The 24,944-nt window shown below is 36.8% G+C and overlaps 2 pseudogenes; both read right to left on the bottom strand.

The window, feature by feature from the left end:
• Positions 1 to 1,076: 1,076 nt before the first annotated feature.
• On the bottom strand, positions 1,077 to 2,748 carry LOC145005869 (nucleotide pyrophosphatase/phosphodiesterase 1 pseudogene; annotated as a pseudogene).
• A 13,795-nt stretch (positions 2,749 to 16,543) lies between these two features.
• Positions 16,544 to 18,584, bottom strand: LOC145005140 (nucleotide pyrophosphatase/phosphodiesterase 1 pseudogene; annotated as a pseudogene).
• Between the last annotated feature and the right edge of the window lie 6,360 nt (positions 18,585 to 24,944).

Here is a 24,944-nt window from a genome sequence, read left to right as displayed (position 1 = left end):
AAGTTATAAGGATGAGAAATGAAGAAAACTCTAGAACTGGCCTACAAGAAGTTCCAAGAATAGCTCTCAAGTCTTCTTGTCAAGATCTATAGAAAGTGGCACCAACCATACCCCATATACCAACTCTAAATGTGAAAAAGACGAATTTGTCCCGGAAAATTACACCCGCATAAACTGAAGTGTAAAAAATCCATGTAAATCGTGTAAAAGCTTTGACTTGCATGGAAATGTCATTTTCAACATGATCTTTCTTGTTTCATTCTCTTTGTTTATGGGCCCATTTTAGACCTAAATTTTGGCCCAAATGTTCACCACAACTAGCCTAAATCTCGCAATACTCTTTTTATGCTTATTAGCCCACATAATTGGCGCACGCCTTCATTCTTCCTCTCAAAGCCCATTTAAATTGTTATATTGTCCATTAATGTCCTCCATATCTCTCAATCAACTTCGCACCACTTGGAATCTTATAAAAATTTACAGTTATATATAAAAACCCGAGCACCCGATATAGGTATAAAATAAATAAAATGATAATATGGATAATAATTAATTAAAAATAAATAATCAAAATATACTATAAAAATAAGTAAATAAAATATTCCTATGAGAGTCATCATCTAAAGGTGGTCTCGATGCTAAATGCTAATATCCAACTTTATAACCCTTTATTAAAGAAAGTTAGTAAACAACAACGAAACTACGCCCCAAAGTAGCGAATTTCAAAAATACAAAATTATGTGACTTCTAACTTTTTAGCACATATATATCTATTGATGAATTTAAGAATCTAGATATTTTGGCTCAGTGGAAAAAACAACCATAACATCTAGTAACAGTCGTCATGACCCATGATTCAAGTCCAAGTTTCTAAGATGGTTTCAAATTCGCTTCTTCGATTAGGGCCAATATAATATTGGAAGTTTGCATTTGTTTAAAGGTTCCTTGGATGGCATAGAATTGCCTCACTTGTTCATTTAGATGAATTGAGCACTTCTACACTCGACAAAAATCAGCCCTCACTACATCGCTTACATGATAAAATACACCTCTTTAGAATACCAATAATAACAACATGATAAAATGACACAGTCTTTATAAAGAATACCATGTAACATCTTTTGTAACTAGATGCGAACAAGATTCAAACAGTCAGAACTTACATTCAACCAATGAACCAATGCATCCTAAGCCATAAACACCAATATTAACTTAACTATACAACAATTAAACAGCATCGCCTCAAAACATGCACATATTTCAACACTCAAACTTGAGTCAATGATGAGGCAAAAGCACACTCTTTGCAAAAGATAAAGACCCATTGTTGGAAGCTCCATGTATGTTGAGAATCGAAGTAATTAAATTATATATCTGAACATTCTCAAAAGATGGCACCTTTCTACCTCTAGCAAATCGAGGACCATGTCCAATAAAAATCGATCTCATCGAAAAAAATGCATTATCATATCCATGTAAACCTCCACATTTATTACATTCCTTACTCTTCGAGTCCTTTTGCTCAACATTATACCCTTCATCCACTAACCCAATAATTGGAGGGATCCTATCACTTTCCCAATAATGCAACCTCGAAGGAAGGTCTTCTTTGAGATAAACTTTCAATTTGTCGTCATTTTTTAATGAACTCAATCCTTGGTTCATTTTGGCGACAATTTCAGAAGGAGATTGATCAAAAGGTGGACGAATAGATAACACAGGAGCATAATCTTGTACCCATTCTTTCGGAATCTTGATCCAAGAAGCTAAATCATCTAAAAAGATTAGTTTTTTATCACAAGTAGCAACCATTCCATGATCACCTACCATGATTATGGTAACATCTTCGAAAACCCCACGTTTTTCCAATCCGTTAATCAATCTACCAATCAACCCATCGATGTTACTAACAGCTTCTGTAATTTGAGGATCATCAGGGCCAAATTGATGACCTTGATGATCAGGGTCCTCGAAATACAATGTCATGAAAACAGGAATTTCTTCATTTGGTAAATCGAAATAATGGAGGATAGTATCAACGCGTTCTTCGAATGGGACTGATTCGTTATAGTGTGCACAGAAATTCACAGGACAATCCCAAGAACCCTTTTTTACCTCGGATCCAGGCCAGAAATATGTAGCCGATTTGAGCCCTTGGTTCGCGATTGTCTCCCAAATGGGTTCGCCTAGCCACCATTTGGGTTCATGGCTGGTAAATGTGAAAGTATCACCTGCGATTGGATCAATGAATTTGTTGTTTATGATTCCGTGATAAGCAGGGTATAATCCGGTGGCGATTGAGTAGTGATTTGGGAAGGTTAACGTTGGGTAAACTGGAATCAATCCGGTTTCAGCTTCGGTTCCGTTTTTGATTAGTCGATGGATGTTGGGTGTTGGGGTTTTAAATTGGTACCCGAATCGGAACCCATCTGAGGAAATGAGGATGACGACTGGGTGAGTAAGTTTACTGAGTGGCCGGGCTATTTGGAGAGCGGTGGTACTGTGGTGGTGGTTGGTGGAAGTAACAGAGGAGAAGAAGAGGAGGACGGAGAAGATGAGGACGATGGTGGTAGAGGGTTTTGCTGGGGTGGTGGTGGTGGATTGATTTTGTGTGTTTTCTTCTCCGGTCGGCACCGGTAATGGTTTGATAGCATCAAATCCCATTTCGGTGAGAAAATTACACAGATACAAGAACAATTTAGGGAAATTCTTGATGAGGTTTTAAAATTTGTTGGATTTTGTGGTCTAGATTGAAGAGCATTATTTGGTTGTGTGTTACGTTTATGGATTTGTACATAACTTTGTCTATTGCGATTGAGCTTGACATTGTCAACTTATTGGCGGCTTTTTTTAAGTCCAGATGGTGTTGACCGGTCGACGTTGTTGTTTGTGTACTTGCCTTCTTGTTGTTGTTAACCCACGCGCCGAATTCAAAATTTTTCTTTTCATATCTTTTTGATTTTTGATGTTAAAAAAAATACTATGTAAATCTTTTATTTTTGTTTAAATGGAGACAAAACTATAAAAATGTCACGTGTATGTATTTTTTTTAAGTTTAGTTTAAATTTGGATTTATTTGACTTTATGGTCTTTTTAAGGTAATTCATTTGTGAGATTTGTTGGTCTTTTTAAAGTAATTTATTTGTAAGATTTGTTGGTTTTTTTAAGATAATTTGTTTGTGAAATTAGTTGTTGTAAAACTTGAAAAACCTAATCTATATTTTTAAATATTTCTCTCTCTCTCTCTCTCTCTCTCTATATATATATATATATATATATATATATATATATATATATATATATATATATATATATATATATATATATATATATTAAAGCATGTAATGCTTAGGAACAGTAAATCTATGGATTTAACAAAATTGGTCTCATAATTTTGCAAGGTTGACATTTATATTCAAAACTCATACATTGAATTCACTTTAAAACCTACCTACAAAACAATTTTATCAACCAAAGAAAATTTCAGATCAATTTTGTCTCTATAAATTTGATTGTGAATTCGGACATAGAACACACACAGACAAATCTTGTAACTCTACTTCGATCATCACCCCTGGTGACTTTACCTCCGATCTTCCCCTGCAAATTTTGTCTTTATCATAACAATCATAAGAACCCAATGCATAGATATCAAAAGGATACACAAAATACAAGTAGAATTATAGAGAGAAGGTAGTACATTTTGAATCGAAAATGCATAGATTTATTATCTGCTCATTGTTGTTGCTAGTAGATCACCATCTCTCATCGGAAATCGCACATATTAGGGTTCATACTCGAAATAAATGTGTGTGTGTTCATCGACTAAACTCATCCTCTGCTTCTTTATGGTTTTCCAGTCAACCACATGAACCCATATCATTTGTTACAAGGAACAACAATGGTTAATTGCTAGTTGGAGGCTCAATCCTTCAAAATTAACAACCTTGAATATTTATTGATTTATACAAGATTAACAACCCCGATGTTGCTCAATAGCGGAATGTCGTCGTGTGCTTCCTCAAGATTGTCGTCTGTCGGTCAGAGCTCAAAAAGGTGAGTGTTTTTGAAGTTGCTTCTGCCAATTCTGTTCTTCGTAATCAGGATCAAAGTCTCAAATTTTCTAAATAGATCTCGTTGAAGTTGATTATGTGCTTTTAATTTTGTGTGTGTATGCTTTAATCCTCAAAAATGGTTGTGATGGTGATAATAGGTGAAGGGTTTGGAGTATGAACTATAGGTGAAGGGTAGGGAGGAAGATGATGGTGGTGGGTGGTAATTTTTTGTGGATTGTGTGTGTGAGAGAGAGGGGGGTTCTTTATTTGTTTTTACTTCTAAAAATTTAAATAAAAAGAAAAAATATTTAAGAAAATAAAAAAAACAAATTAAAATGGTAGATTAGTCTTTTAAAGTTTAATAGGGACTAATTCCAAAAACAAATTACCTCAAAATGACCATGAAACTAAGAAAATCAAGGTTTGGACTAAACCTCGGTAAAAATGCATACCACCGGGATCATATTTGTTGTTTTATCTTAAATATAAACTAGTAGAAACCACACGTGCTGTTGGTGCGGGTTTGAATGAGTTTTGACCAATAAAGAATTGATTGAAATTTGAAAATTTTGGAATCATAATAATGAGTACAACAATACAGTAAACCATGTAAAAAATCAATTATAATATTCTGCTCTAATATAGTTCTTGCATAACCAAAATAATTTCTATGTAATACAAGGTTAATTTGTAAAAGAGTAAGGAACTATAAGACAACCTACTGATGAATAAGACCATAATTAGGAAAATGAATAACTTGATGCGAAATACCATCAAAGAAGTCCATAGAGCTCCGAGAGACAATCTAGGAACAAAAAAACATAAGGATCAATATTTAGCCGAATCAAGAGAACAACATTATTTAGATGATTAATTCAAAAAAGTTTCTCACCTTTAGATTTAATTGTTGAACGTCCTAGCATAATAGAAAGATTAAGCATCTAAAATGCAATAATAAAACATTTATAATATGAAAGTGTCAAACAAAGATAGGTTGATGAGAAGCACTAATCTTATATATGATTTTTTTTCAAATGGAAGCATCATTTGTTACCAAAATACAACTATTGAATTAGAAAGTAGAAGTTTTATAGCATAATAAAGGTGGATGAGACCATACCAAGAGTAATGTCGCATAGAAATTAACCAACCAAAATGAGATAAATCGGTTGACTTATGTTTTTATAAAAATAAAAAAAAAATAAAACCAAGTTGTAATTGCAACAAAACATAAAGTTGCAATGTTATAAATGGGTTGACTTTTAAAAGAAAAAATGTTTACACAAAATGAATGTACAATGTTATAAGTGATAGATATTCAAAAGTAAAATTCCTAGATAAATTAAGATAAATGCAGTGATTTTTTAAATTCAAATGCTTTAGTAAAATGTTTTTTTTCTTAAACAATAGATAATAAATAAATATAAGAAAACTAACATATAAATAAAAATAAGTAATATATCAATACGCTTTAAGTGACAATACTTTGTCAAACTTGATAAGTTGAAGGTGCTCCAGATGAAGGTATTTGGTAAGAATATAGATGTTCAAGTGCATACTCCACAAAATTATGTCAACAGTTAACGATTTAAGAAGAACTTGGTCAAAACATAAACACGTTACCAATAAAACAACAAAAATATGAATCAAAATGATGAGAAATTCCAACATTTTTCATAAGTAAAGCGAAGACTATGATCAACTAAAAAGCAACATTCAAGCAAAGCCTAAAGTTCAAAATTACTTGTTACAAATGCAGGGAAATAAAATGAAAATTTTAAATAAGATGATTTATTGTTAAAAGTTAATAGGACTTAATGAACCAAATCTTATTTATCAAGTTTTAGTAGTTTCATTTATCATTTCTTTCTTTTTGGATTAACCATATCCACATACAATTTTTATGATTTTTTTATTGGGATGTCAACCTCTTATGTATCTACAGGTGAATGTACTTTCTTCGGAGATATTGGTTTAAAAAATTGGGATTTTCGTGGTTTTGATTCCCTTTATCTCTCAGATACTTTGCTAGAAATAGGGATTTCACAAGTGCTTGTGATATATAAAATAAATGATTTTCTTGAGACTACCTAAAGAGTCAACAAAATGTATGACACCATTTCCCCACCAAGCAAGTTGATTGAAAATTACCAAAATAGAAAACCAAATCATTCTCGTCCAACCAAAGTGGTGAAAATGCCATAAAATTTAAGAGATTGATATTAACCTTATCAACTTAACCTTGTTATCATTTTGTTACTCTTTTAGAAATGCATAAGGTAATATTATTATACGTTTTACCACTTTAAATGTAAATTCAGAAGGTCGTTTTTTATCAGATTCAGAATCTGCAAAAGCAACAGCAAAATCACTAAAAAGAAAGGAAAAAATCATACATCTGTTTCTGATACAACAAACCGAAGTTGTCCAAATTCAAGCTTTAGGTAAGAGAAAATGCATCGTTTAACCTGTGAATAATGATATTAATATGGTTTTAATGGTGAAAATAAGGTAAATATTTCAAAAGAGTAAAAGACAAGTAAGAAGCAAAGATGAAACGAAAGAACATAGGTGTGTCTCGTTCTTGCAATTTCAAAATAAACCTTCCAAATTGTTTAGTGGGTTGTTTTCATAAGAAACTCAATTGGTAGATGTAACACCTGTGTTTCCGGGCTTGCCATTTTTAGCAATGTAATGGTCTAGGTTAACCTTTGTAACCCGTTTTGAAATAATAAAATTGTATTATTTGAGTATTATGTGTTTTGTGTTTAATTGCTTAATTATGTGGTTTGATTAATTAAGAATTAAAATAAGCGTCAAAACTTAAGTGTAAAATAAACTTGATATCTTTAGATAATGTTGTAGTAGTTGAAACAAGGTTTCCGAAGATATAAAGAATGCCGAAATCCGAGTTATAACGAGGAAGTTATGACTTGTCGAAATTTCGCGACAGAACCGGCAACGCTGAATAACGTAAAAAGTGAAATTTACGTTAAAGCGATATTTAGCCTTAGTGATCTAAACGAGAATCGAAGATCTCGTTGTTAGTATCAAAGCGATAAAAAGTTAGGCGAGAACGGACGTCAAACGAAGAAGTTATGAATTTATAACGAAAATTTCTGTCCGGGCCTATTAAAAATAAATAATAAAAATAAAGTCAAAATTAGCCGACGGAGTCTAAACGAAAGTTGTAGAGTGTAGTCTCACCTTTCCGTGGATATAAAGAACGTCGAAAACGGAGTTCGTATGAAGAAGATATGAATTTCCGAAGTTTGATAAATAATTTGTATTTATTTTTAAATCAAAATTCGGAAGCCTTATCCGAAGGCGAGTCATCGATCCGATCCGACTTACGCGCCGTGTAAGTGAGTACGCCCCGCGTACTCCGAAAGTGTCGACATCGCAGCAAGTGGCTTCGGATGACGTAAGCGATGACGTTTCTCGCACCAGTACGCCCCACGTACTGGCGTACGCCCCGCGTACGAGAGGCTTCCAGCCTCTATAAAAAGGATGCGAGGGCAGCCGGCCAAATTGCTAATTTCCTCTCGTTTTTGTGCCGAAGCTCTGCGTTTTTACCCCCGAAGCCCCGGTAATATTCCCGAGTCCCGAAGCGAGTCCCGAGATCCCGAAGATCCCGAGAAGTGCGGTTTCCGAGCCGAAGCTCTGCCCGCGAGAAGTTCGATTTTCGTAGAGATCTTCCAGATCTGCTGTGGATTACTACTTATGCAAGTCGTAGTGCTGTCCGATCATCTTCTGATCAAGTGAGTGTATACTACCTTTCATAAACGCAATAATAATACAAGTATGAGGGTATTAAGTTTATTGTCGTTTATACGTGTGAATGCGTTGTTACTTTCTCATAACGTATAACTATGAAGTATTTTATATGAGATACGTGTTATGTATATATTTTGTTGTTATGTGTGTGAATGTATATTCACTTTCTTCTATCTTACAGATATGATTATTTCTATATGAAATACGTGTTATGTGCGTGTGTCTCATCTGTTATATGGAAAATGTTTTGATCAAGCATGCTATACAGGTTTTGAAAATATGTATAAAATGTATGTTTTTATCTACTAATATGTTGGGTAGAACATGGGTAGATAGTTGGTGTGTAATAAACAGATGAGAGGCCTCGTTGTTGTTTGATCCAGTCATCTAGCGGAATTTAGATGACGACCACGGACTTTTCTAGATAGTCATGTGGAACGCTAGCAGGCTCATAACCTGTAGGTGTTAATGAACTTGGGTGTTCATTCGCTGTATTCCATCCCCCTCATGGTTGCCTTATTTGACTTATATTGCTGAGGAAACCCCGCAGCATGTGTTGTCACCCCGATGAAAATATTCTTAGATTAGGTCCCTTGTGTTAGTTATTTTAGGGACATAAAGTGAGAATAACGGGAATGGGTAACTGGGTTATTGTTGGTTGATAATAATTAATTTAATTAATTATTGTGGGTTGAAAACCCTATATGCTCACCAGGCTCCCAAGCCTGACCCACTCAGTTTTATTTGTATTACAGGAAGTGGCGCAAGGGCGTAAGATGGATGAACCATCAAGTTGTTTTGTTTACAAGTCTACATATGTTTATATTTGTTATATGACTTGTAATGTATTCGTTTATGCTTATTGGTCTGTATCGGAACATGACACCCCGAGTTTTGATTATAATGAAAATACATTTCTTTTATGAAATGCTTTGGTAAACATTGTTTTATCATGTTTTGTTTTTGGGAACAAATTCTGCAACTCTTTCAAATCAAAAGGATTTACTCTGAATTTATTTTAAAAGCATAAATGAAAATCGGTCTTTTCTGGCCGAGATTTTGGGGATGTCACAGTAGATCCTGTATAACTGAATTAAGTATCATATATACTATGATTAAAAGTAGAAAAGTATTACCTTTTAGAATAAGTTTGAGAAAGACGAAGAGAGAAGTAACATGTAAATCCAAACCTTTTTTGAGATATCATCATTTTAAAGGATGTGAATTCACTTTTCAACATCTTCTTCTACTTGCCTTGCTTGTTGTAAATCAAAACCTATAGGCACACAAGGAAATCGACAAATAATATTGAGAATTATATGTCAATTAGTTGCAAATAATTGATCCAATTATTATTAATATGATTACCAAGTTTCGTCCAGAAACCAGATTACTCTTTCTGGATTAGCTCTGATTATAAGAAAGGTGGTAGGAGAGTGTCCTGTTATTGGATGAAATTAAAAACAAGACAATAATATAAAACTGACCTGATAACAGCTGATCTTGAACGTGGAATAAGTGCACGGATCGGACTCATGTCCTTAAAGGTTTTTACTTCGCTTCTATTGGTTGTAACCAATAGAGTAAAACCTCAGGATTTAATGCAGATGTACCAAGTTTCGAACAACAATGGAAAATGATAAACGCAAAGTAAATACTGAGAAACCGAAAGAAATCGCAGAGAGAGAGAGAGAGAGAGAGATTTGAAATTCGTGAATCTCAAATACGGCTCCTAGGGAGCTATATTTATAGGCATCGAAATCCTAGAAGGCAGAAAAGGGCCCACATGGGCTGGCCCCTGGAAACCCTAAGGAGACGACTTGCTCTCCAAGCTAGCCGTTTTCTAACCCTTCCAGAATATTATGTTGCCATATGTACGAAGTCAACCATTTGACCAGATCGGTAAAACCAACTTCACTCGAACTTCGCCAAAAATAAAAGTTCTTCAGATCCCAGCGACCGATGTGTCATGCCAAGTGCGTCTGAATCACACCATTTCGCGCACTCGCGACATTGGCTAGTGCTAGGCTAGGCTAGGTGTGCGTGTGTGGGTTCGTCTCATTTCTTTGATCCACTAAAGCCCTTGAAGGCCTATCAAGGGAAAAGACTTATAAACTTACAGAAGGTTTCTTCCCCCGCCAATGTGGGATAGAGAAAACTTGCCAACTTGCAAGATTACCTCCATAATTTCCAACAATCCCCCACCAAGTTGGAAAGTTTCCTTTCACTCAGACACAGGATGTCACTTGGGTGTCATGAAGATTAAACCTTAGTTTAATGAGAACAAACAAGAAGAGACCAATTCAATGGTATCCTTATAGGTTTAAAGCATGAACCTTGTAACCTCTCCAGTTTACCCCCACACATCACATTTCGTTTTGGCGTTCTCCCTGAGCGCTAATATGGTCGTGCGCTATAAATCCTTTTCATGACCCTTTAGAAGATAAACCACTAATCTTCACTTGAGGCGGCACCACCTTTAGATCATATAGGCGAAGTTTTATAACATCTTCGTTTCTTAGATGTCTCCAAAACCTTGTTAAGAGTTGTAACTCAACCTCATTCTCAGCAACAACGTATTATCCTACCTCACATGTATCTATCATTGATGATAGTACCTTCTATCGTTAGTGACTTCATTCTTACCCTTTAAACTTGAGAATTAAGAGCATTAATACCAAGTCGGGTTTCCATTACTAAGCGATTCTATTGTGGTTTTAGACTCATGACTCTCGTGGTAGATGTAACCAAATCTCTCGACAGAAGATTGGTAAACGGATCTGCCAAGTTCCTACGTGTCTTGACATAGACAACTTTGATGCTACCACTTTCAATTAGTTATCTCACAAAATTTTATCGGTGACCTATGTGTCTCGACTTCCTATTATATACCATATTATATACTTTAGATGGTGTGGCCTCACCATCACAGTACATGGGTATTGAAGGCATTGGAATATCTTACAGACGGATATCCATAAGTAGATCTTCTGCCTCTTTTCCTGTTGTTGCTAAGGCAATTAGCTCTACGTCCATCATTGAATAAGTTATGCATGTCTATTTCTTGCTCGCCCAAGAAATAGCACCGCCAGCTAGAGTATAAATCCAACCACTTGTGGATTTCGAGTCACCAGTGTGATCTATCCAACTAGTATCAAAATACCCTTATAATATTCCATTTGATGATGAATACATCAACTCAAAAGTACTTGTCCTTTTCAAGTATCCTAGTACTCTACCCACTGCCTTCCAGGGCTTCATCCCTGGATTGATAGTATATTAACTCAGTTTGCTTACAGCAAATACGATGTCAGGTCGAGTGCAATGAGTAGCATACATCATGCTCCCAATTACAGTTGCATATTCTAGTTGAGCCACTACTCGTCCAGAATTCACATTAAGTTTCACACTTAAATCAAAAGGAGTGTTGAATTGCTTAATATTCAAATGTTGAAACTTTGTCAGAATTTTCTCTATGTAATGAGATTGACTTAGAGAAATCTGATCGCCTATCCTTTTCACCTTGATACCAAGAATTGTATCAACTTCACCAAGATCTTTCATCTTAACGTTCAAGGATAGGTATTTCTTCATCTCAAGAATACCTTCTAGGTGAGTTCCAATGATCAACATATCATCAACATAAAGACATAGTACTACTATGTAATTGGATGTGTATTTGGAATAAATACATCTTTCATCACTATTATTCTGAAATCCGAAAGTAGTCACAGTGGTGTCAAATCTCTCATGCCAGTATTTGGGAGCTTACTTCAACCTGTACAAGGATTTAACAAGTCTACAAGCTTTGTTTTCCTATCCGGGTATCATAAAATCTTCGGGTTGCTCAAAGTAAACCTCTTCCTTGAGATAACCATTCAGAAAGGTTGTCTTCACATCCATTTTATGAATATATAGTCCATTCAATGTTGATATTGCTATGAGAGTTCTAATAGAACTAATCCTAGCAACTGGGGAATAGGTATCAAAATAATCGATCCCTTCTCGTTGTTTGTAGCCTTTAGCAACTAATATTGCTTTATAGGCAGATATGGATCCATCTGGATGATATTTTCTCTTGAATATCCATTTGGATCCTATGGGTCTCCTCCCCTTGGGTAGGTCAGCTAACTCCCAAGTTCCATTACCCATAATTGAGTCCATTTCATCATTGATGGCTTCCATCCACAAAGGATCATCCCTAGATGTCATGGATTCAGTAAAGGTCTTAGGATCATCATCCAAGTTAATGGAAAAAGATGACATATCTTGTCCTTGGTTCCTCCACAATAGGAGGAGGTGGGAGTATTTCTTAAGAAGTACTTGTAGGTGTTGTATAACTAGAGTTTTCATCATCCCTAGAAAACTTGTCCTCAAAGAATTCCACATCTTTGGATCCACGACAACACCTTATTCAATATCTAATAATCGGTAAGCCTTGCTATTGTCAACATATCCAATAAATATACTCTTATTAGCTTGTGCTCCTAATTTGGTTCGCTTTGGATCGGGAGTTCAATAATAAGCAACACACCCCCACACTTTCAAATAGTTTATGTTAGGCTTTCTAGCTTTCCAAAACTCATATGGGCTTGTAAGAATCACACGACTAGTGATCCTATTATGAACATAACAAGCAGTCAATAGTGCTTCCCCCACAGATTGTTTGGTTGACCCGATTGGTTCAACACAGTGGCGGAACTACGTGGGATGTTGGGGGTACTATAGCATCCCCAAAAAATTTGTTTTATGTATATAAAATAATTATTTTTAAACATCTTTTATGTTGTTGTACCCCCAACTAAAGGGATAATATGATGTTTTTTAATGCCCTAAATATGATAACTACATAGAATATTTACTGATAATGTTTGTACCCCCATATAAAAATTGTTGGCTCTACCACTGGTTCAACATATAGCTAACCATATCATAAAGGGTTCGGTTCTTTCTTTCAGCCAAAACATTATGTTGGGGAGTATATGATCAAGTTCTCTCATGTTTGATTCCATTCTCTTCACTGAATGTGTCAAAACTCTTGGTTGAAGTATTCTCCGCCTCTGTTCGAGCAAAGAATTTTGATGTGTCTTTCAAGTAGATTTTCGACTTAAGCCTTATACAGTTTAAATGCATAAAAAGCTTCATCTTTTGATCTCAGAAAATAAACATGTAGATATCAATTGGAGTCATCACAAAATGTTATGAAATACCTTTTTTCTCCTCGAGCAAGTATTCCATTTAATACAAATATATCATAATGAATCAGCTCAAGTAATGATGTATTTCTCTTAACTGGTGGAAATGGTGTCTTTGTAAACCTTGATTTCACACAAGTTTCACATTTTTCAAAATCTTTTTAGTCGTATTTTAACATTCCTTTAGTTTGAATTTTTTTTTTCAATATTCTTAATATTAGTGTGTGTTGAACGTTTATGCAATAAAGAAATAGAACAAACAAAATAACAAGAAAAGTTCATTTCCTTGACATTAGTAACCAATATTAAGTTAGGATTCTACCCTCTACAGATTTGAGTTAGGATTCTAATGACTTAGTTTTTTTAAAGCTTTGTTTCTTGGGTACCAAGTTTCTTTTGTTTTGTCCCCCAAACTTGGTCTTATGACAAGAACCCCCAACTGATACATGGTTCACACTCGATCTGACTTTAACACGCTTGTCCCTGATGAGAGTTTCCTCCTTAATACGACGGTATTTCTTCAAATCATCCAAGGAGTAGTCCTCAGATTTGTGTATCATTCTATTAGAGAAGTCTTTCCGCGATGGTGGAAGTTTTGCGATGATTGCACCAACCTGAAAGAGTTCTGGTATCGAGATGGAGAGCACGTTCAACTTATTGACCATGACCTAGAGTTCATGTACTTGTTCCATGATAGGTTTATCATCATCCATTTGAAACTCGAGGTACTTTGACACTAGGTACTTGTTGGTACCTTCCTCATATGAGTTGTACTTGAGCATGTAAATATCATAGAGTCGATCAGATAGTGAGTTCTTGATGCGACCCACACACAATTCTTGAGACTCTCTACGTAGAGCCTTTACTTTTCCAGATCAGATATGATCGTTGGATCCACATTTTTCCCTGCCTCGGGAAATGGATCATCAGGAATTGGGGCCAATTTTGGGTCCAAAACATAGGCGAGCTTCAGCACATGAAGCATGAACTTGACATTGTCAGCCAAACGGGTGTAGTGCTGACCATTGAATCGTTCAAGCTTGGCAAACTCTTGGTTCATGTAGTGGAGACTAGCAGTTGGGATTTAGATGTTCATTAGTCTATTGATTTATGAACACAAATTAAAAAAATCTTTAAGATTGTTGTAAATCATAACCAATAGACACGCAAGGAAACCGACAAATAATATTGAGAATTATATGTTGATTAGTTACGAATAATAGATCCAATTATTATTAATATGATTACCAAGTTTCATCCAGAAACCAGATTAATCCTTCTCGATTAGATTTGATTGTAAGAAAGGTAGAAGGAGAGTGTCCTGTTATTGGACGAAATTAAAAACAAGACAATAATGTAAAACCAACCTGTTAACAACTGATCTTGAACGTTGAATAACTGCACGAATCAGACTCTTGTCCTTAAAGGTTTTTACTTCACTTCTATTGGTTGTAAGGAACAGAGTAATGGAAAACGATAAACGCAAAGTGAATATTGAGAAAGTATAAGAAATCGCTGAGAGAGAGAGAGAGAGCTTCAAAATTCGTGAGTCTCAAATACGACTCCTAGCTGTATTTATAGGCATCGAAACCCTAGAAGGCATAAAAGGGGCCCACATGAGTCGGCCCCTCCAAGCTAGTCATTTTCTAACCCTTTCAGAGTATTATGTTGCCATGTATACGAAGTCAACCGTTTGACTAGATCGGTCAAACTGACTTGACTCGAACTTCGCCAAAAATAAAAGTCCCTCAACTCCAAGCGACCGATTCGTCGTGCGCCTAAATCGTGTCATTTCTCACACTCATGACATCAGCTAGTGCTAGGCTAGGCGTGCATGTATGGGTTGGCTTATTCCTTTGATCCACTAAAGCCCTTAAAGGTCTATCAAGGGAAAAGACTTATAAATATACACAATGTTTCTTCCCCTGCCAATGTGGTACAGAGGAAACTTGCCAACTTGCAAGATTACATCTATATTATCCAACATTGCTTCTTTTCCGGTGGTTTAGTAAAGGGATCGTGCATATGCTAAAAATATAGCAAATGTATGAATGGACATACATCAGGAAAAATTCTTTTAGGAAACAACATAATAAATTACTTATATCGCATCATTTTGACAATATTTTGACTGCTTGGTATTTATATCTTCCCAATGAGAGCCCCTCATCATGTGTTTGGTGCGAAAAATAGCCTAAATTATAAACAATATCTTGTGTGAAGTTGATGACAGAGATTGATAAAAGTTTAAAGTGATTTTCATCATAACGCAATCCATGCATTTATCAACGGTTAATACATGAAAGCAGGACTTTTTGAATTAAAAAATGATGTTATTAAACAACTAATGAGGTATTTTTGGAGTTTCAACACTTTTTTAGATTTTTTTTTAATTATAATTGTATTTTTTAAGCAAAAGGACCGGAGGCTATCAGATTTCGTGACACATTTGTTTTGTCAAGAAATATAGAATTGAATTCAGGTTATTCATCAAAAACCGAAAAAAAAAACCTTGGAACTCATTTGTCAAGAACCCTTGGGAAAAAATTGAGTATGAAAAAAGAACTATATATAATAAAAAATATTGAAATAAGATAAAAATACTGAAAATATTATATTATTGTTATAAATTTATATTTTATAAATGAAATGTTAATTAAATATTTAATAGAAATAATTATATAATAAAAAAAAGTTATAACTCTTTAGTCTTTGTGTTACCCCCCACCCCACCCCCAAACCTAGTCTTACACTGTTCTTTGACGATTTGATATCTTAACAACAATTTAAATAAATTGATAGATCATAAATTGGTCATAAAAGTCGTTTTTAAATAATGTTATTTTCATTAATTATCATATTTTACATCTTTCCCATGCAACTATAATTGGTACTAAAAGTCTTTGGTATAACGATAAGAAATTACTTTCAAATTAGATATTATAAGTTCAAGTCTCATTGGTTGTGTGTCATTTTTTTTATTGGTTTTGTCTGCTTTAAATTTAGTTTGCGTATCATTTTTAGTATTGGTTTTGGGAACTTTAATCTTTCTCTATATCACTAGCAATTTAGTTTGCGTATCATTTTTAGTATTGGTTTTGGGAACTTTAATCTTTCTCTATATCACTAGCGGACGCAGAATGTTTTAAAAAGGGTGTCACTCGTACTTCAAGCCGTGCACCTAATAGTAAAAAAAAAATTACACTACGTGTCGGAAATTGAGCAGTGGCCCGGGCTCCACTAAGGTCCGCCGCTGGTCTATATGTAAGGTAGCAATTCTCACAGACAACACTTTTGAGTTGACTTTAAACAGGTCCGGGTCATAATGAGTTGGCCCATATAACCCGTTTATTATAAGGATCTTGTTTGGGTGGGGAAAAGACTTGCAGGTTAACACACCAAGCCGTTTATTATCTTAGATTAAACACAATAAACAACACATTTATCAAATAAATCAAATCGGTAAAAGTAAATCAATAAATCGGTAAATCAAGTATGACATACGAACCCAATTACGATACACAAACATGTAAACTCATATAATTAAACGGATTAGGCAAGTCGTATGCGAGTTAGTGTTGAAAAACATGACACGAATAATTATATGGTTGGTGTCCTGGTTGAGTTTTTTGAGTGTCAACTCGCCAACCTAACACTATAAGATTGCCACCCTTTCTAGATGCAAACAAGATTCAAACACTCAGAAGTTACATTCAACCAATGAACCAATGCATCTTAAGCTATAAGCACCATTATTAACTTTACATCTACAACAATTAAACAGCATTGCCTTAAAACATGCACAGATTTCAACACTCAAACGTCAGTCAATGATGAGGCAAAAGCACACTCTTTGCAAAAGATAAAGACCCATTGTTGGAAGCTCCATGTATGTTGAGAATCGAAGTAATTAAATTATATATTTGAACATTCTCAAAAGATGGTACCTTTCTACCTCTAGCAAATTGAGGACCATGACCAATAAAAATCGTTCTCATCGAAAAAAATGCATTATCGTATCCATGTGCACCTCCACATTCCTTACTCTTCGAGTCCTTTTGCTCAACCTTAAACCCTTCATCGACTAACCCAATAATCGGAGGGATCCTATCACTTTCCCAATAGTGCAGCCTCGCAGGAAGGTCTTCTTTGAGATAAACTTTCAATTTGTCGCCATTTTTGACCTTCCCTGAACTCAATCCTTGGTTCATTTTGGCGACGATTTCAGAAGGGGATTGATCAGAAGGTGGACGAATAGATAACACAGGAGTATAATATTGTACCCAATCTGTCGGAATCTTGATCCAAGAAGCTAAATCGTCTAAAAATATCAACTTTTGATCACAAGTACCAACCATTCCATGATCGCCTACCATGATTATGGTAACATCTTCGAAAACACCACGTTTTTCCAATCCGTTAATCAATCTACCAATCAACCCATCGATGTTACTAACAGCTTCTGTAATTTGAGGATCATCAGGGCCAACTTGATGACCTTGATGATCAGGGTCCTCGAAATACAATGTCATGAAAACAGGGATTTCTTCATTTGATAAATCGAAATAATGGAGGATAGTATCAACGCGATCTTCGAATGGGACTGATTCGTTATAGGGTGCACAGTAATTTACAGGACAATCCCAAGAACCCTTTTTTACCTCGGATCCAGGCCAGAAATATGTAGCCGCTTTGAGCCCTTGGTTCGCGATTGTCTCCCAAATGGGTTCGCCAAGCCACCATTTGGGTTCATGGCTGGCCATTGTGAAAGTATCACCTGCGATAGGATCAATGAATTTGTTGTTTATGATTCCGTGATAAGCAGGGTATAATCCGGTGGCGATTGAGTAGTGATTTGGGAAGGTTAACGTTGGGTAAACTGGAATCAATCCAGTTTCAGCTTCGGTTCCGTTTTTGATTAGTCGTTGGATGTTGGGTGTTGGGGTTTTAAATTGGTACCCAAATCGGAACCCATCTGAGGAAATGAGGATGACGACTGGGTGAGTGAGTTTACTGAGTGGACGGGCGATTTGGATAGCGGTGGTGCTGTGGTGGTGATTGGTGGATGTAACGGAGGAGAAGAAGAGGAAGGCGAAAGCGAAGGCGGCGGAGAGAGCGACGCAGGTGGTGAAGAGGAGGGAGAAGAGGAGGACGGTGGTGGTAGAGGGTTTTGATGGGGTGGTGGTGATGTCTGTGTCGAAAGAGAGAAGCGAAGTGGATTGATTTGATGTGTTTTCTTCTCCGGTCGGCACCGGTGAGGGTTTGATAGCATCTAATCCCATTTCAGAGAGAAAATTCCAAACATACAAGAACAATTTAGGGATATTCTTGATGGGGTTTTGAAATTGTGGGATTTTGTGATCTGTGTTATGTTAATTGTTGATGACTTCGGATGAAATCTTCTGAAAAATCATGGAATTACGCGATTATGGGATCTTGTTTGTAGTTGGTCGATTGGGGATGGATGGATTGAAGAGCATGATATGCTTGTGTGTTACGTTTATGGATTTGTACATGACTTTGTCTATTGCGATTCAGCTTGACAGTGGACATTTTTAGTCAACTTATTGGCCGGCTTTTCTTTAAGTCCATGGGTCTGGACAGGTCGATGTTAGGCCTTCCTGAAGGACACGAGTTATTAGACTGCACCGAGTGGCTGTCTCAAGCCCACTCGCCAAGTAGCTTAGCATGCTCCAACCTTGGCGGCATTACAATTGCACAATGAGGTTAATTAAGAAAATAAGACAAATTTGCGAAAATGGTCCTGTGGTATATAATTTTTTAGGGTTTTAATCAAAACATGATTTTTATGGATTGGTGATCCTTTTAAGCTAGTTTCATTGTGTTTTTGGTCTTTATAAATAATGAAATGACTATAATACCCTTGGGTTATTTATTTTTCATTTCATTTTTTTAAAATCTAAATAAATCTCTCTCTCTCTCTCTCTCTCTCTCTCTCTCTCTCTCTCTCTCTCTCTCTCTCTCTCTCTCTCTCTCTCTCTCTCTCCGTCTTTCCTTCCAAAGATTCGGTGATATCTTCAGCCAACCACCATTGTTCATCACCTCCAACCAGCCACCAACCCACCATATTCAGCACCCTCCGTTACCTGTACATCGTAGCCGTCATCATCATTATAAATGAAGTTTGCCTTTCACCTATGACGTCCTCTGGTGAAACCCTTCAACTATGGACATGACCAGCTTCCGATTACCCCTCCAGAAAAGAAAAAACAATTCTAAAAGCTTTTGAAAAATTGAAATCGTTTGAAACTCTCACCCAAACCAAAAAAAACCAAACCCCATTTGATAATTTAAATCATGTTTGAAAATCGGTAAACCAAAATAAGATGGAGACCCAATTGGTTTGTTGGGGAGAATGGAAATCTGGGAGATAACATCGGGAACTGTGATTTTAGAGAATGTAGGCATTCAAAAGGAAGTAGAGACGACGGTGATGTGAACTCCGATAGTGTTGCATCTCAGGCTTGAAATTTCAAGCAACCACTTCACTGGTGTTGCATCTCAGGCAACCTCCCTTCTCAATTTCTATCAATTGAACCTCACTTTTGTCGGATAAACTCACCTCAAAGTTCAATTTCATCATTACCAATTGTAACCCTAATAAGAAGATCGTGTGTATATACGATCTGGTTTCTGTTTTGCTCAATTTGAAAGACGTCGATGTCGGTGACAAATTGATTCTAGCTTTCATGATGGGGAAGAAGTAAAAGATCTGAAGAACAAAGAGTTTACTATTGAAGATCCAGGTCGATACTAAAGTGAAGGAGAAGATCGAAAGCTTCAAGACTATTGAACAATGGTGGTTAGCCGAAGATATTACCGAATCTTTGGGAAGGAAAGATGGTGGGATGGAAGAGAGAGAGAGAGAGAGAGAGAGAGAGAGAGAGAGAGAGAGACTTTTATTTTTTTAATTAGTTAAGTAAATAAATAAGTATTTAGATTTTAAGAAAAATGAAAGAAATGATAAATAAATAACCTAAGGGTATTACAGTCATTTCACTAATTAGAAGGACCAAAAACACAATAAAACAAGCTCAAAAGGACCACCAATCCAAAAAAATCATGGTTTGAACTACTTGAACATTAAATTTCTTTTGTTTTTGATATTTCATGGCATTCAGATGATTACTTAGAACTTTACATTTTACATTTCTATTGCTCTTGATATCTGATGACAATGTAAACTTTGTATTTTTTTTTTTACCATTTTATGCCAAAATCATGGGTTTGGCGGGTTTGACAGGTTTCATGGGTTAACGGGTTACACGGCTCGTATTGAGTTAATACGACTATAACCGAGTCATGTCTGTGTCAGGTTTTCCAACCCGTTTATTAAACGTATCGTGTCCATGTCAACCACCCTCAACCCGTTTAATGTCTCAACCCGACACGACACAGCCTGTTTGTTAGGTCTAGTTAAAACTCTCCCCCGCTTAAATCAGACATCGTCGTTAAGTCAACAAACTGCTCAACGATCTGCATATTCTCCAATGGAACCACCATTGTCTCACCCACCAACACTTCTGAATCTGAGACACATGGAGGTGTTAGGGATCAACCTCAACTCATCTAGTAGCCTCAAATAATATGCTACCTTCTCCACTCGAGCAATAATCTTGTACATACATATATACTGATGCCCCGGTGTAGGAACATAATCCCAACCATAATATGCCAAATAACCCTAAGTGTCTTAATCAATAGTCAGAATCTTGCCTAAAACTCTATTGTATTTAGCGTTCTCATCTAGGAATGCCACTTCCTGCTCCTTACCAATCAACATTCTCAATTACATGAAATAGGTGTATCCTATCCGCTGACTAGTGATCTTCCATCAACACGTACAATCCAGACTTGTACACTTTTTCACCTTGCACCCAAGGTCTCATATTTTGCATCAAACTGTACCCTCGTCAATTAATTACCGGACAATCATACTAACTAGTCTAAGCATACATATAATACATACCAATTATAATCTCATAACCTACCAATACAGGTCGATAAACATGTGACTATCCTCCCACATTTTTGTAAGTTTTTGATTAACATTCCTTTAGCTCATGACAACTCCTCAATCTTGTTATCATCCCAAACGAGCTTGCCTGACTCACAAGTAACACATCAATGGGCCTATAAGTATAAAATCATCATCCCACTAACTTGAAGTAACCCAACCATCATCCCACGTCCCTTAATAATAGTAGCTAAGAAAAAATGAAATATTAAACTTTAGGAACCTAAACAATACTATCCGGTTTTCGAATCACATCTCAGGTCTCAAAGCCTTTATCAAACAAGAACTAACAAGGGGACCTTCACGTCGATCCTAAACCAGATCCTATCCAAATACCTAATACGTGAATCGATGATGATAAATCAAAATCTTTAGCAACTATCCCAATTTTTCCCTATCATACTGAGGTCTACGTAGTCCTTAGACTATTTCCCTAGATAGGCGACTCTCCCCTACTTGGAATCTAATGAACATTGGTCGCTGCCCTTGGCTGATCGGACCCCTAATTATCTTAAACGGATCATACGATTCAGATTCTATGTGAATTTGCACAATAAGAAACTAGATAGAACTCTCTTTTCACGAAAAGATCTCGGAGCTTCTCAAGACGAACACCTACAAAATCCCATACGACCAACACATCCTCAACTGTCTTCTTTTCTACATTGTCACATATATCTATCACAAGTGCTAAATATCTGAAACCATTGAGCTACTGGTACCTTCGAGTCCTCGCGACTGGACATATTTTTGGGCTTCGTCTAAGGCGTCACCTTGTACTAAGAGTTTTCCCCCGCTTGGTTTTGCACTAATATCAGTTTGCAACGACAATAAATGAAATGACCCAAAAATACGACCCAAAAATTTTGTTTTTTCAATGTAATCAAAACCATAATCTGAGTATCATAACATAAAAACATACGCGGTGTATCCCAAATCATAATAAAATACTGTGCGGAAAAAATGTATCATACTATATCAAATCAAGACAACTAAAACCATCCCCAGGATAAAAGCTAAGCTGTGGTGTGTGCGATGCTATCACCCCGAGCTCTTCCCTTTGCTTGCGGAAGTACCTGAAACCAAAACTGAAACTGTAAGCACGAAGCTTAGTGAGCTCCCCCAAACTACCACATACCATACAGTATCATATAAACACATATTGGGCCTGACCCACTGCATCGGGCCGAAGCCCGGAAACTGCATCGGACCGAAGTCCGGAACTGACTGGGACCTTGTCCCCTGCATCAGACCGAAGTCTGGAACTAACTGCATCGGACCGAAGTCTAGAACTAACTGCATCGGACCGAAGTCCGGAACTATCTGCATCGGACCGAAGTCCGGAACCGACTGGGACCTTGTCCCCTGCATCGGACCGAAGTCCGGAACTGACTGACTGGACATGGCATAGCATAACACATCATCTAGCATGAACACATATACTGCATACTACATCGGGCCGTAGCCCGGAACACATAACACTTAACACATAAAACATAGCATACAAATCCTGTCTGAGCCACGAAGGCATCAAACATACTAGCTACTGCATCGGACCAAAGTCCGGAAACTACTGCTAACTGAACGGGCCGGCATTGTGGCCTTAGACCCGTCCCTACTGGAAGGAAACTCACCTCGTAAACTGGCTGCTGAGTGTGTGGCTCTGGAAGCTAACGGCTGCTGCTCCTGTATCTCCCCGGCTACAAGTCCATAAACACACTCAATCAAATACTAAACACTGCACTTGGGTAAAATGACTCTTTCACCCTTGGTCAAAGTTACTCTCATTTGGACTGACTCGCCGAGTTGGGCCACCCAACTCGCCGAGTCCTACTCTCACTTTTCAATCCTACTCGCTGCTACTCGTCGAGTATAGCATCGACTCAACGAGTACCCTATTGATCCAAGAACTCAGACAATCTTCATCCGACTCGCCGAGCCGTATGAACATACTCGACGAGTTGTTCTTGATCTTAAGAAGATTGCCTTGGACTCGCCGAGTTGTATGAACAACTCGCCGAGTCCCTCCATTACTGAGTCTACCTTCAACTCGCAGAGTCCACTCTCTAACTCACTGGTTCCACTCAACACTGCTAAAAATGAAGGAATCGGGGACTCGCGACTCAACTCGCCGAGTCGTTCTTCCCGACTCGCCGAGTTGCCGCCATGCAACTGTTTTTCACCCGATTTTGCTTGAATCCAACACATACAAATGATAGATCTGAGTCCAATAAGCTGGTTTACCACGTAAAGTTTCCAACTTTACGTGTACAACACATGAATAAGGGAAAATAAGGCTAAAAGATGCATAAAAGGGATAGATCTAGGGTTAATATGCAAAGTATCCTCATAAAGGCAATAGATCTGGACTATGGGACTTCTCAATGAATGGATCCAAGGTTATCTCGGCTTATTAGGGCGTTCATGAAAGCACAAGGCTTGGAACAAGCATCAACTAGTTCTTAGAAGAGTTCTAATGGAGGTTTAAAGCATAAAACAAGAGGGGAATCCGAAAATACCTCCAAATAACTCAGATTTTCCCTTGGATCTTGCACCACTCTTCTTCTCCTTGCTCCTTTCTTCTTCTCCTTCTTCAAGCCTTCACAAATCACACAAAATCACTTATAAACTCTCAAGGATGAACTAGGGTTTTTCTCACAGTGTTCTCAGGGTGAAGGAGGCAAGAATGGGGCTATAAGGTGACTTAAATAGTGGGCAACCCGGGGATTTAGGGTTTCACCCAGACGGATGGACTCGCCGAGTCTCCAGCTAACACGTGCTCGAAGTCGCGGCCCTACTCGGCGAGTCAGGCTATGAACTCGCCGAGTCCCTCTTGCAAATCTTTAAAACAATTACTAATAAATTAACATACCGGGAACGGGTCGTTACAATAAACTACACATCCAACGTGTCCTTGAGATTCATCCCCACTATCATACACAGTCACTTGTCTTTATCTAAGCCAATTCGATTGGTTACTTCTAAATTCCGAAGGTGCTCCAAAACTCCCACCCCAACATTATCTTCCTAGTACATGTAAAAGATCCTAGAAGCAACTCGTCCTCGGGTTGAAATTGGTTTAAGTACCCACACATAATAAATAATTAAATAGACAGTTGAATACTAATTCTAAGGTCATGTAAACTTACTAGTGCAACTTCCCAAACATGGTCACACTATAAATGATACAGAGTCGATTATACATACCTAAACGTATGTAACTAGGATATAATAACAACATAAAATACAAAGAAAACATACTAGTTATGTCTCGAGGCCCTAATGTGATCATGATGATGACAATGGTGACATAACTTCACCTCCGGTGGGCAGTCTTGACGAACATGACCCTTTTGTTTGCACCTACTGTATTTGGATTTGAGGCCCATGAAAATGTGGGTCCTCCCACACTTACCATAGATGTCATGGTTCTTTTGACCTCTAGTTCTTGGTACAAAAGCATCAAACTTCTTGCTAGTTGTTAATAGTATCGGGATCTATGCCCGCTTACTACTTCCCAGCTATAACTCTAAACTATGCCCTTTATCTTGAGATGCCTCCACGGTCCTATCAGCAGTCTAAATAGATGTAACCCGCTTCTCTAACTAGATGATCAACGTATCTGTAACATCCATAAAATTTCATAAAAATTTAAACTTTTCAAACCAACCAAAAATCATAAATGTTTACATTGTAGTTTTCAACACAAGTTTAACATCAGAGTTTTTCCCAAAATCACAATACATGACATGAGGAGGTGCACATCATCTAAGGTACCTGAAACATAACCCAAAACTATAAGCACAAAGCTTTGTGAGTTCCCCCAAAGTACCAACACAACAAATAACACATATACAATAACAACATATTATGGGTTCA

Source organism: Lactuca saligna, chromosome 7, assembly GCF_052625555.1.
Source record: "Lactuca saligna cultivar CGN05327 chromosome 7, ASM5262555v1, whole genome shotgun sequence".
Lineage (NCBI taxonomy): Eukaryota > Viridiplantae > Streptophyta > Magnoliopsida > Asterales > Asteraceae > Lactuca > Lactuca saligna.
The sequence above is the reverse complement of the archived record's forward strand: the minus strand, read 5'-3'. Positions and strand labels throughout refer to the sequence as shown.